Below are 12,842 nucleotides of genomic sequence, written 5' to 3'. Positions count from 1 at the left end.
GCCAATAAAAACTAGAGTTACTGAGCCAAAAATTATGGCTACACTTATGGATTACGCTAGGCCAGGAGTGGCAGGTGTAACAAACAACATAGTTAGACCCCAAATAAATGCAAACCAATTTGAAATTAAGCCATCATTGCTTAATATGTTGCAAATTAATGTAACATTTTACGGGTTACCTAACGAAAATCCTAACACCCATTTGATAAATTTTTTAGAAATTTGCGACACTATTAAGGTTGCAGATGTGACTGCGGAAGCAATCAAACTTCGCCTTTTTCCTTTTACTTTGAAGGATCGAGCCAAAGAATGGTTAACTTCTATGCCAGCCGCAACATTTGAAACTTGGGAGCAATTAGCCCAAGCGTTTTTATCAAAATATTTTCCTTTAGCAAAAACCGCAAGAGTCATAAAAGAGTTAACATCTTTTTCTCAAAATGATAATGAAACCCTTTATGAGGCTTGGGAACGTTTTAAAGAACTTCAACGTTTATGCCCACACCACCAACTGCCCGCTGAACTTTTAATGCAAAATTTTATAATGGACTGAATCCTACAACTAGAGGTTCATTAGATGCTATGTCTGGAGGGTTATTCATGAAGAAAACGTCGGTCCAAGCAAGAGAACTTTTGGAGGAAATGGCAATCAACAGTAGTATGTGGCCCACGGAACGTGGACACATACCAGTGGTGAAACCATCATCCTCAACTACATCATCAGTTAAAGGTATAGTGAATCTTGATCCAGTTGCGATGTTGCAAGCCCAATTTTCTGGCTTATCGCAAAAAATTGATAGGTTTATGGCACTGTGTGATCCTAATGGTAATCCAATCCAAACGGATGTGGATTATGAAGGTATGAGCGAAATTGAACAGGTAAATTTTGTCCAAGGGCAAAACCAAACTAATAACCCTTATTCCAATACATATAATCCTGGATGGAGAAATCATCCTAACTTTAACTGGAGAGATAATAATAATAATGCCAATGCTAATCAAAATCGTACCACTAATTATCAAAATCAATCAAGAGATACGATTAGCACTTTATCTTCTAAGATTGACAAATTTATTGATGCTATGAGCGGAAAAATAAGTAATCACGAAGATGGTTTTAAACGGATCGAGAATAAATTCGATCAGCTTATTAAAAACCAATCATCTAGCATCCATAATTTGGAAGTTCAAATTGGACAACTCGCTAAATCAATTCCATCCCGCAAAGAGGGAAGTCTTCCCAGCCATACGGAAGAAAATCCGAAAGAGCATGTAAAGGCTATCACTCTTCGCTCAGGGAAAAATTACTTAGGTCCGGAAATGCCCGGAAATTCAACTTTACCAGGAACTGATTTACCAAAATCCAAAGAAGATATATTAAACCAAAAAGATACACCAATTGACTCAAGTACAAAAACTTTTGTACCCAAACCAGCTTTTCCACACAAAGTCCGCAATATGGACTATGACAAACAACTTTTAACATTTTTAGACAAACTTAAAAATTTGCATATTAATTTGACGTTTATGGATGCGATTACGCAAATTCCCAATTACAGTAAATTCCTAAAAGATTTAATTTCAAAGAAAATCAGTTGGGAAGGAATTGCATCCATTTCTCTAACTGAAGATTGTAGTTCAATTATGTCAAGTAATTTGCCCACTAAACTCAAAGATCCCGGATGTTTTACCATTCCGTGTAAGTTGGGAGATATTGAATTCCCAAGTTGTCTTTGTGATTTATGAGCAAGCATAAACTTGATGCCATTATCTATTTTTAATAAGTTAGGCTTAGAAGAAGATATCAAACGTACCAATATAGTTTTGCACTTAGCAGACCAAACCACTAAAAGACCATATGGTATTATCGAGGATGTTTTAGTTAAAGTTGACAAATTTATTTTTCCTACCGATTTCGTTATATTAGATTTTGCGTATGACGTTAATTGTCCGCTAATCTTTGGTAGACCGTTCATGAACACGGGACGTGCTCTAGTTGATGTGTCGGAAGGGAAAGTAGTTTTAAGAATAGGAGACGATAAGATCGAGTTTGATATTGCAAATTATCTTGCAGCCAACATTGTTCCGGAAGGATTAACTTTCCAACAAAAGAAGAAATTCTTCTTTGACATTAAACAGTATTTTTGGGAAGATCCTTTTTTGTTCAGAACTTGTGGTGACGGGATAATTAGGAGATGCGTTAGTGAAAATGAATATGAGTCTATAATGTCGGAATGCCATTCTAGCTCGTATGGGGGACATAACGGCGTTAGTAAGACAGTAGCCAGGATATTAGAATGTGGATTCTTTTGGCCTACATTGTTTAAAGGCGTCCGTTCATTTATTATTCGTTGTGACAAGTGCCAAAGAACAGGAAATTTAGGCAGAAAAGATGAGATGCCCCTCACAAACATGTTAGAAGTTGAAGTCTTCGACATGTGGGGAATAGATTTCATGGGACCTTTTCCCCCTTCTAATGGTAAAACTTACATATTAGTCGCCGTAGATTATGTTTTGAAGTGGGTTGAAACAATTGCAACCCCGACGAACGATTCTAAAGTTGTTGTTGGTTTTCTTGAAGATATATTTTGTAGATTTGGTTGTCCTAGAGTCATTGTAAGTGATGGCGGTACCCATTTTGTAAACCGAAGTTTTGATATACCTATGAAAAAATATGGAGTACGCCACCGCGTGTCAACGCCATACCATCCTCAATCGAATGGTCAGGCGGAGATATCAAATAGAAAACTCAAATGGATTCTAGAGAAAACAGTTTCGTCTTCAAGAAAAGATTGGTCCTGTAAACTCAACAATGCATTATGGGCATACCGTACTGCATTTAAAACACCAATAGGAATGACTCCATACCGATTAGTGTATGGGAAGGCATATCATTTTCCAGTCGAATTAGAACACAAAGCCTATTGGGCTATTAGGGAACTTAACTTTAATTTGCAACAAGCAGGTAAGAAACGTTTGCTCAACTTAAATGAGTTAGACGAGTTACGTCATCTATCTTACGAAAATGCAAAAATATATAAAGAAAAAGTAAAAAAATGGCACGACGCCAAGATTAAAGTCAAAAGCTTTAACATTGGGGACAAGGTGCTGTTATTTAATTCACGAATCTGTTTATTTCCAGGTAAACTTAAGTCCAGATGGACAGGACCATATCTAGTCATTAAAGTATTTGATTATGGCTCTTTGGAACTTGAAGGACCTGACGGAGTTCGTTTCAAAGTTAACGGTAATAGATACAAAATCTATTATGAAAATGTTTCAAACAAAGAAATTGCATTCGTAACGCATTTTTCTGAAGATTAATTCATTTAAATTTAATGTACTTTATTTTTATTTTTATTTTATTTTGTTTTGATTTGTTAGTTTTAATTTAGTTTAGTTTAAATTTTTACACATGCCAATTTTATGATTTTTAATTATTAATAAACTTTATATTAAGATTTCGATGCATAAAAATATGTTTAAGTCATGCTTTTATTTTAATTTTAGGTCTTTAGTTCGAATTAGGAGAAATTTGGTGATTCTCAGCCGAGAATTTGGAATTCTCAGTTGAGAATTCACATTTTCAGAATTGTCCAAACAGGTAAGGAATTTTCTGAACTTACCGAGAATTTATATTCTCGGCCCAGAATCAGAAATATAGGGTTTCGACGCCTGATTTCCGCGAGGAAATCAGCGTGTCGCGACTGAGAATTGGGATTCTTGGTCGCGACACGGGAGTTTTTTGCACCATCAGGCCTGTATCTTCTTCATCCTGTCGGGGAACGCCAAAATTTTTAACAAAAATTTATATTTTTCGTGTTTTATTTCCAACCTTAGTTTATAATTTATTTATTTATTTATTTATTTTATAGTTTTTTTTATTTATTTATTTTGAGGATGGTCGCTAGGACTAAATCCTCGTTTTTATTTAACGTTTGCAATTAGATATTTGCAGATAAAAAATTCAAGTTTTTTCAAAGATAACCTAGAGATTTGATTATCAATGAAATTCACAGAAGGAGTCTACAGAAAAGAAATTAAGCATACAGATACATCAGAAGGGAAAGCAAAATTTTTGAAACAACATGTCAGACGTGACATATAATTTTTTCCAGAAAATTTACCTTTTCCCAAACACCTTTACCTCTTTTCTATACACTTAGTCCTTCACCAAAACATCATATCTCTTTGTTAAGAAATTTATTCAATTCCTACACTAAATCCAAATAATTTCCCTATTTATCACATCCTTAAAACACCTACATCTATCTCTCTAAGAAATCACCATGGAAAATCCTCTCAGACAGATGAACAAGTAGGATGAAATTATCTTATCCGCCAGGAAGGAATTGTATACTTTTAATATAGTTTTGAAAGTTTCAGTTCATGTGCGTAGTTTTTGTTCGTGGCCAGAACCAGAAGTTCGGACATTCAACCGAAATCACTAGATCCTTAAATTGAGAAAACGCTAAAAAAAGAAAGCGCTTTAAAAAATGCTGAAAAAAAGAAAAAAAAGAAAAAAAATATAATTTCAAAGTTTGGGATACAGTTCTACTTTTTGATTCCAAATTGAAATTATTTCCAGGTAAGTTAAAATGAACAAGGCCATATTTAGTTGATAAAAATATTTTGAATACGAATGAGCTCCAATTCAAGAAATTGAATTTGTGAACAAGTTCTTTGAAAATTAATTCGCTTAGCTTTCACTTTTAAATTTTCATTCTTCTTATTTCTTGTTCATAATTTTTATATTTATTTATTTTTAGTTTAATTTATTTTTGTTTTATTTTTATTTCATAAGTTTTATTTGTATATAAACAAGTTTTATTCAATAAAAATTCTTTAAAGTCATGTTTCTAAATATTTTGCAGAAAATTTTATTGTGTTTAGTGAAATTGTAGGAATCTCAGTTGAGAATCCAGAAATCTCAGTAGAGATTTTAAGTTTAGGTTTTCAGGAATAGAATAGAAAAATTTCTGAACTTACTGAGAATTTTTAATTCTCAACTGAGATTTTCACTTTCTAAGCCTTAAAAAAATTTATGAACTTACCGAGAATCGAAATTCTCGGCCGAGAATTGCTAATTCTCGGTAACTTCAGCAAAATCATGAAATTTTCAGAGAGATTTTCTCTCTGAAAATGACTTGTCGCGATCGAGAATCTCCATTCACGATCGCGACATGGGCGGTATCAGACCATTATTCTTTCTTTTCTCCTTCAGTTCATGCACCATTGCTGAATATTTCGAAAAATTAAGCTTCTTCATGTTCAAATAGTGTGAATTTGCACCTTTTCGCCACCAACAGACACTTTAATTCATCCTAACGTCATTATAAATAATTAGAGAAGATCAGATTTCAATACTTTTCATCTTTTTCAGACAAAATCTGATATTCTTATCCAATTATTCAAACCTTTTAAATTTTCTGTTACATAGATTTTTTTTTCTTTAAACATAAACATGACTACCAAGCATCAATCTTCCAATAAGATTACTGTTGCACGTCGTATGCGTCCTGATTTATCAGAATGCTACGGTGCACCATTTCCCATTTACAACCAAGATGAAGGCATTGTGAAGAGTATTTTTAGGGTTGTCCCACGAGTTCTTTCTGCGGAAGAAAGACCGATCTTCGTGCAAGCGAAGATTGCTCGTTATCGGGCTATGTGAATCCCAATTCAACGGGATGAGAAATTAGTTTACTTTGTTTTGTTCTGTTTAATTTTACTTTTTGTTGTATATAGTTTGTATTTGGTTTGTTTTTGTGTTTGTTCTTTCTGTAACTTGTATATATGTCTTCTATTTTTAATAAAACTATCAAGTTTGATTCTTGATTCTTTTTGCTTAAAATACGTTAACCATCCAAGTTATATGAATACATCCGAATCTAAGTTTAAATGAAACAGTATAACTTTTAACATGAATTTGTAATTATTTTTAATGTATTTGTATTCATTTCAGAACTGTTTCTGAACATCTGACGTTTCATATATATTACATACTAATACGGTATAATCATTAATAACTATTGAACAAGTTCATGAACATTCATTTTATATGATAATTCTAAGTTTTGTTCTATACATATGTTTTTCAATTTTGATAACATATCAACTTTGATTCTTTGGTTATTTTTTATTAGTATATGTTAACTATGCAAGTTATTAGAATGAATCTGTATATAATATTAAAATGAAATTGTATAACCTTCAAACATGAATGTGTATATGATGTTAAAGTGAATCTGTATATCATTTCATTAATCTGCATAAGTTTCAATGTTTCAGATTTAATATGAACAAGTGATTAATAATTTGATTTGTTTAATTTTCATTTGTTTGTTTTTGTATATAGGTTTGTTTTTAATCTTTCTTGTACATATGCTAATATTCATTTATGTAAATATGTGTTATGCAATAAAACTTTGTTTCATTTTCATACTTTAATCTTATGTTCTGGTTTATGTCTGTTAAAATTTATAAACTTTTAGCAAATGAATCTGTTTATATATATATCTTCAATGCTAATAAGTTATGATCATTATTAACTATTGAACATAATAATAAATTTTCATTTTCACGCAATCATTGAGTTTAATTTTAATTATGAAATTATGAACTTATATCGTGTTGATTATTGCATATATCAGTAAGAACTTATTAAAATAAAACATACAATTTTTCATATGAATCTGTATCAATTAGAATAAGGTTAATGTTTAAGGTTAAATGTTTCTTTATTTGAATGCTGCTTTACTTTGAATAAGGTTCATGTTTAAGTTTTAAGCATGAATACATACCTATATGAACTTACATTCATTACCTTTTAAAAGATTCATTTCACTTATATAACTTAATGCACTTTAATTGATCATTTAACTCCAATTACGACATTTATTGTTTCATTACTCAAAATTATCAAGGCTACACCTTTGGTTTTCCTTGCATTTAATGTTTTATTTTGTGTTTTTAAGTTTCAGGTATACATGTTTTCATTTATAGGTCATATTTGCACATGAATTTTATCAAAACAAAGTTTTTTTTTATTCGCGACACGCGACCTGTAGATAGGGGGAGATTCGAATTTTGCACACAAATTACCCTTTTTCCTATTCCTACACTAAACTCCTAAACACCTATATTCATACCTATATATACCTATCCCTTACACAAACCTTACATCACCTCCTATTTTTTCCAATTACACAATCCAAACTCTTCCTAGTATAATTAATTGCACACCATATCACCTTTACTTTTACCAAATTTTTACCCACCCACTATATTTCTTTCCCAACCACAACCTCCATTGTAACGACCCGGTCCGGAGTGGGTGGCGCCGGGGTAAGAAGGCCTGAGCAAGGAACGGCCCTAAGAGATGGCGATGGGGGCAGGAATGAACTGAATCCCACATCGGAAATGGAGAGAGAGTGATTGGGGCTTATTACTAAGATGTGAATCCAATACATGTAGACGCGTTTTAAAGCCGTGAGGCCCAATGTGTTGGAATTGGGCCAGAGCGAACAATATCTACATGGTATTGGATTAGGATGTTACAATTGGTATCAGAGCCGACTCTCCACGTACGATGTGTGGTTCGGGGACGAACCAGTCGGAAGCTGGTGGGCCTGTAACGACCCGGTCCGGAGTGGGTGGCGTTGGGGTAAGAAGGCCTGAGCAAGGAGCGGCCCTAAGGGATGGCGATGGGGGCAGGAATGAACTGAATCCCACATCGGAAATGGAGAGAGAGTGATTGGGGCTTATTAGTAAGATGTGAATCCAATACATGTAGACGCGTTTTAAAGCCGTGAGGCCCAATGTGTTGGAATTGGGCCAGAGCGGACAATATCTACATGGTATTGGATCAGGGTGTTACATCCATAGCCTAACCCTCCCAATGCCTAGACATAAGAAGATTACTCTTTCCCATGCTAAAACGGAATAAGAGGATTACATTTAGGAATTTGGTTCCAATTTATGAAGTTGGGGATGACGAGATGCGTATTTAGTTTGGATCGCATACAAAATAGTTTATTATTAAGCCATCTATTTTCAAAGAAATCCGGTTTGGACATAATTTGCTTAGTTTGGATGGATTTAATCCCAAGAATGCTACTAGCACGCTCCTTAAAGATCATTGGTTTTCGTAGTAGATAGCAGTGGATTTCTTTTTGACAATTTTAACCATGCTTCTGTTTCAACCAATAAGCACGTTGCTATGCGTACTTTGATTACGGGTCTTGTTTTGGATGCTACGAGTATTTTGGACTGGTTTTCCATCAGTTACTCCTACTTATTTTCCGATGTTGGATTATGCCACAACTTTTACACATTCATTTAGTGGTTACGCCATTGTTGGCTAGTTTTGCAAGTTCGATATTGGTATTCCAAGTTCACATTGTAATGGTATTCAAGAGGATGGTAATGTGCAGACACATTTTGGTAGGGATGATGATGAACAGGATGAAGAAGGTGCGGCGGCGGAGCATGTTGATTCCTACACACAAGCACAAGGACATGTTGGTAACGAGCACAATGATCAAGTTAATTTGCCAAGAATTTTGAACCAGATGAATGCACACAACCGTCAAATGAATTTGTGGTTGGCTGCTATTGATGAACGCAAATCAACATATTAGTAATTACCGCGGTGGATGCCAATATACATACTTTGAGGAGCGAGCACGCGTCAACATGACGCCGATTATTATCATTTTTTCAGTCGTCAAAACGTAGTGACCACACCATCTCCACCGGGTTCACCTCCACCAGAATAGGTTTTATCTTATCTTTTCTCACCTCATTTATTTCTTATGTTATTTTTGATTAAGTTTGGTACATTTTCATTTTCTACTTATGTTGGATGATTTAATTTCATACTTTTTATTTCTTAATTCATATGATTTATTTTCGTACATTTTTCGTGTTTTATCATTTTTGCACCAATGAGGACATGGTCCAAATTAAGTGTGGGGGAGATATTGCATATATCATTTTATTTTTAGTACGAATAAATGCAACGAATAATTTTTATGCAACGAATAAGAATAAATAATTTTTAAGCAACATTTATAAATGCAACACTTGTTTTATGCAAATGCAACATATATTGCAACACAATTTATTTAACATTATTTTTCATAACGTTACATTTTCACATGTTTAAAATATTTTTAACTTATGATTATAAATTAAAGTTTTAGGTTATCATTATCGTTAGAAATAATATTTCTATACGGGTAATAATTTTTAAAATTTTTCACAAATCTCCGATACGATTTTAAGTAAGAACGTCTCGAGTGAATGTATTTAAGTAAATAAATTCTTTATTTTAAATCTATATTTTATATCATGCAATTCATGATACAATAAATCTTATTTTAAATTTTCAATTAGGTTTATAGGCTTTAAATTGAACTAACATTTTTAGCTCGGTTTGATTTCGTCTTACATTAACACCAAATTGAAGTTTTTAAGGAAACTTTAGCCATAATACATGTTGAATTTTAAGTCAATATAGGATGAATGTGCTATCTTTCTTTTTCCCAAATTACAATTTTATAAATTCATATTAATTAATCAATTAGTTGAATTCTTAACTTTTGGCCACGATTGAGACCAACCTTATCACAATCTATGTATGAAAGGGAAGAAAAATTAAGTATCATTTACTTTTGGCCACGATTGCGACCACCCTTATCACAATCGAGGTATGGAAGGAACGTTAAAAACAAAAAATAAAATAATAAATAAGCGTGTTAAGTTTAAAGTAACGATTGCGTCCACCCATGGCATGGTCGGTACCTCTTAAGCAAACACTAAGCAATAAAAAGCATATATAGTTACGATCGAGACCACCCTTATCTCGGGCGTAACTAGCAAAAGAAAATTAACCTAAGTACTTATTTATATTTAATATATCTCATATATTAGTTTAGGTTTGGGAAAGGAAATTTTGTGCTTTGAAATGCCTTGAGACGAAAGACTCAATAACATGCGTGCTTATTTCGTCCCGAATACTTCAGTTTTAAAATAAAGATACAAGACAAATGATATATCGCCTTTATACTAAGTTAGTTTGATATTTTGCGTATAAATTTTCCATGCGAAGTTAGTCTTTTCGGCTTAACTAATTTAGAAAGTAATACAGAAATATATGTTTTATTTTCATAAAGAGATCAGTTAAAGAATAAATTCAATGAAATTTTGCTCAGGACTAGCAAAAGATTAAGTGTGGAGATTTGTTAAGCCCAAAATATACCTAAATTATCATTAATATTTACATCAGTTTTGCTTCGAATTCATACTATTTATACCTATTTAGAATACTTTTACTTTCGAATATGTTTCTTTCTTGCAAGGTACCTAAATATTTGGTAAAATCCAAATAGGAATGAAAAGAGGTTAAAAACAGAATAAAAACCCTACAAAAGGAGTCAAAGACGACGAAGATCAAATACGCCAACGAGGATGAGGACGAAGTCAAGACAGCGGAAATTAATCCCGTGTTGCGACCGAGAATCCTCCATTCTCGGTCGCGACATGCATCGCCAGATTCTCCCCTTACCATTTTCGAAGGCTAAATATTTTCTTCCCCATTCTCGGCCGAGAATTAATTATTCTCGGTAAGATCAGCAGCCTTTACAGAACAACATACACATGTTTAAATTCCAAGAAACACGTTCGTTCGGGTGGATAGAAACATCTCTTCGCAACGGACACGACCCTTCACAACGGACACGACACTTCAATCACGACTCTTCAACATCTATAAATAAAGAGTTGATTGAGAGTTGAAATAATGAGAGAGTTAGATTTTAAGATTAGTGCAAGAGTTATGCAGAAACTCTAACTCAGAAATGAGTCAGAGATTAGAAGTTCGTTTCTGTAAAAAGCAATATGATGTACACACATTGTTTATTAAATAATTACAAACACAGTAGCGTTTAGATTTGTTCATATTAGTTTACATTTTGGTAGTAGCCGACCGTATCTCTATTACGAAGTTACAGCGAGAAGATTTAGTAGAGGATCCGCCCCGGAGTCTGACAAACTCTAACAAAACCCAAGGAAAGGATTGACAACCCGTTCACTTGCAAGCCGTCGAAAGTTTCCATGCTTCTTGTTCTCTGTAAACTTGTATCAAATTCATATTTCATCTAATAAAGTTCATTCTATTCGATAGATTTTTATATAGCACTTTGGTAAATGATCCGAAGTGAGTTCTGGTGTTTTCATTAAAACGTAGTTGAATTCAAAATCTTTACAAGGAAACTTTGTTGAACACTTAGGCAAATTGATATCATCAGTAGAGTATCAATTTGGTTAAGATAACAATCTAACCCGACCGTAGGAGGATTGACTGCAGTTCAAAGCCTTTAAATTAGAGGAATCGACGTTTATTTCATTGTTATAATTTATACAAAGTTTAAAGTTGTTTTCTTTGCTTAATGCAAACGAATACATTTGTTTACTTTTCTAAAGAACTAAACGTTTCTGTTTTGTAAATTTATCCTTAAATCAGAAGTGATTTCTAAACATTCGTTATACTCTAATCTAATTCTTACTCTAGCAATTTCAAAACCAAATTCAATTAAACGATTTTACATATTATAAACCGTAAAAGTAAATCTAACTGATTCAAAATAAGTTTTCGTTAAAAAGCGTTCCTTGTGGGATCGATATCTTTTATTACTACAAGCGTATACCGTGCACTTACGGAAATCGCTCAACAAGTTTTTGGCGCCGTTGCCGGGGAGCGCCAAAATTTTTGACAAAAATTTAGATTTTTCATGTTTTATTTCGAATCTAGGTTTATTTATACTTATTCAAAATTTTATATTTTACTTATTTCAAATTACTAACATATTTATTTTTCAAATTCTGTTTTGAAGGTAGTTTCGGTTCGTGCGAAATTTCAAGTTCATGCGCAGTTCTCGAAGTTCAGGCATTCCACCAAAACCGCTAGACCCAGAAATTGAAAAAACGGTTAAAAAGAACAAGAAAAACAAGACTCCAATAAAAACTAGAGTTACTGAGCCAAAAATTATGGCTACACTTGGATTACGCTAGGCCAGGAGTGGCATGTGTAACAAACAGCATAGTTAGACCCCAAATAAATGCAAACCAATTTGAAATTAAGCCAGCATTGCTTAATATGTTGCAAAATAATGTAACATTTTACGGGTTACCTAACGAAAATCCTAACACCCATTTGACAAATTTTTTAAAAATTTGCGACACTTTTAAGGTTGCAGATGTGACTGCGGAAGCAATCAAACTTCGCCTTTTTCCTTTTACTTTGAAGGATCGAGCCAAAGAATGGTTAACTTCTATGCCAGCCGCAACATTTGAAACTTGGGAGCAATTAGCCCAAGCGTTTTTATCAAAATATTTTCCTTTAGCAAAAACCGCAAGAGTCATAAAAGAGTTAACATCTTTTTCTCAAAATGATAATGAAACTCTTTATGAGGCTTGGGAACGTTTTAAAGAACTTCAACGTTTATGCCCACACCACCAACTGCCCGCTGAACTTTTAATGCAAACATTTTATAATGGATTGAATCCTACAACTAGAGGTTCATTAGATGCTATGTCTGGAGGGTTATTCATGAAGAATTCGTCGGCCCAAACAAGAGAACTTTTGGAGGAAATGGCAATCAACAGTAGTATGTGGCCCGCGGAACGTGGACACGTACCAGTGGCGAAACCATCATCCTCAACTACATCATCAGTTAAAGGTATAGTGAATCTTGATCCAGTTGCGATGTTGCAAGCCCAATTTTCTGCCTTATCGCAAAAAATTGATAGGTTTATGGCACCGTGTGATCCTAATGGTAATC

The 12,842-nt window shown here is 33.5% G+C and overlaps 2 non-coding genes across 2 annotated transcripts; both read right to left on the bottom strand.

The window, feature by feature from the left end:
* Window positions 1–403: 403 nt before the first annotated feature.
* Window positions 404–510, bottom strand: LOC136215874 (small nucleolar RNA R71). Its single transcript, XR_010682877.1, has one exon. It is a non-coding gene; the product is annotated as a small nucleolar RNA R71 (small nucleolar RNA).
* An 11,905-nt stretch (window positions 511–12,415) lies between these two features.
* On the bottom strand, window positions 12,416–12,522 carry LOC136215982 (small nucleolar RNA R71). The gene has a single exon (XR_010682982.1). It is a non-coding gene; the product is annotated as a small nucleolar RNA R71 (small nucleolar RNA).
* Between the last annotated feature and the right edge of the window lie 320 nt (window positions 12,523–12,842).

The sequence above is a fragment of the Euphorbia lathyris genome, chromosome 1 (genome assembly GCF_963576675.1).
Source record: "Euphorbia lathyris chromosome 1, ddEupLath1.1, whole genome shotgun sequence".
Taxonomy (NCBI): domain Eukaryota; kingdom Viridiplantae; phylum Streptophyta; class Magnoliopsida; order Malpighiales; family Euphorbiaceae; genus Euphorbia; species Euphorbia lathyris.
This window is presented reverse-complemented; position numbering and strand designations above follow the sequence as displayed.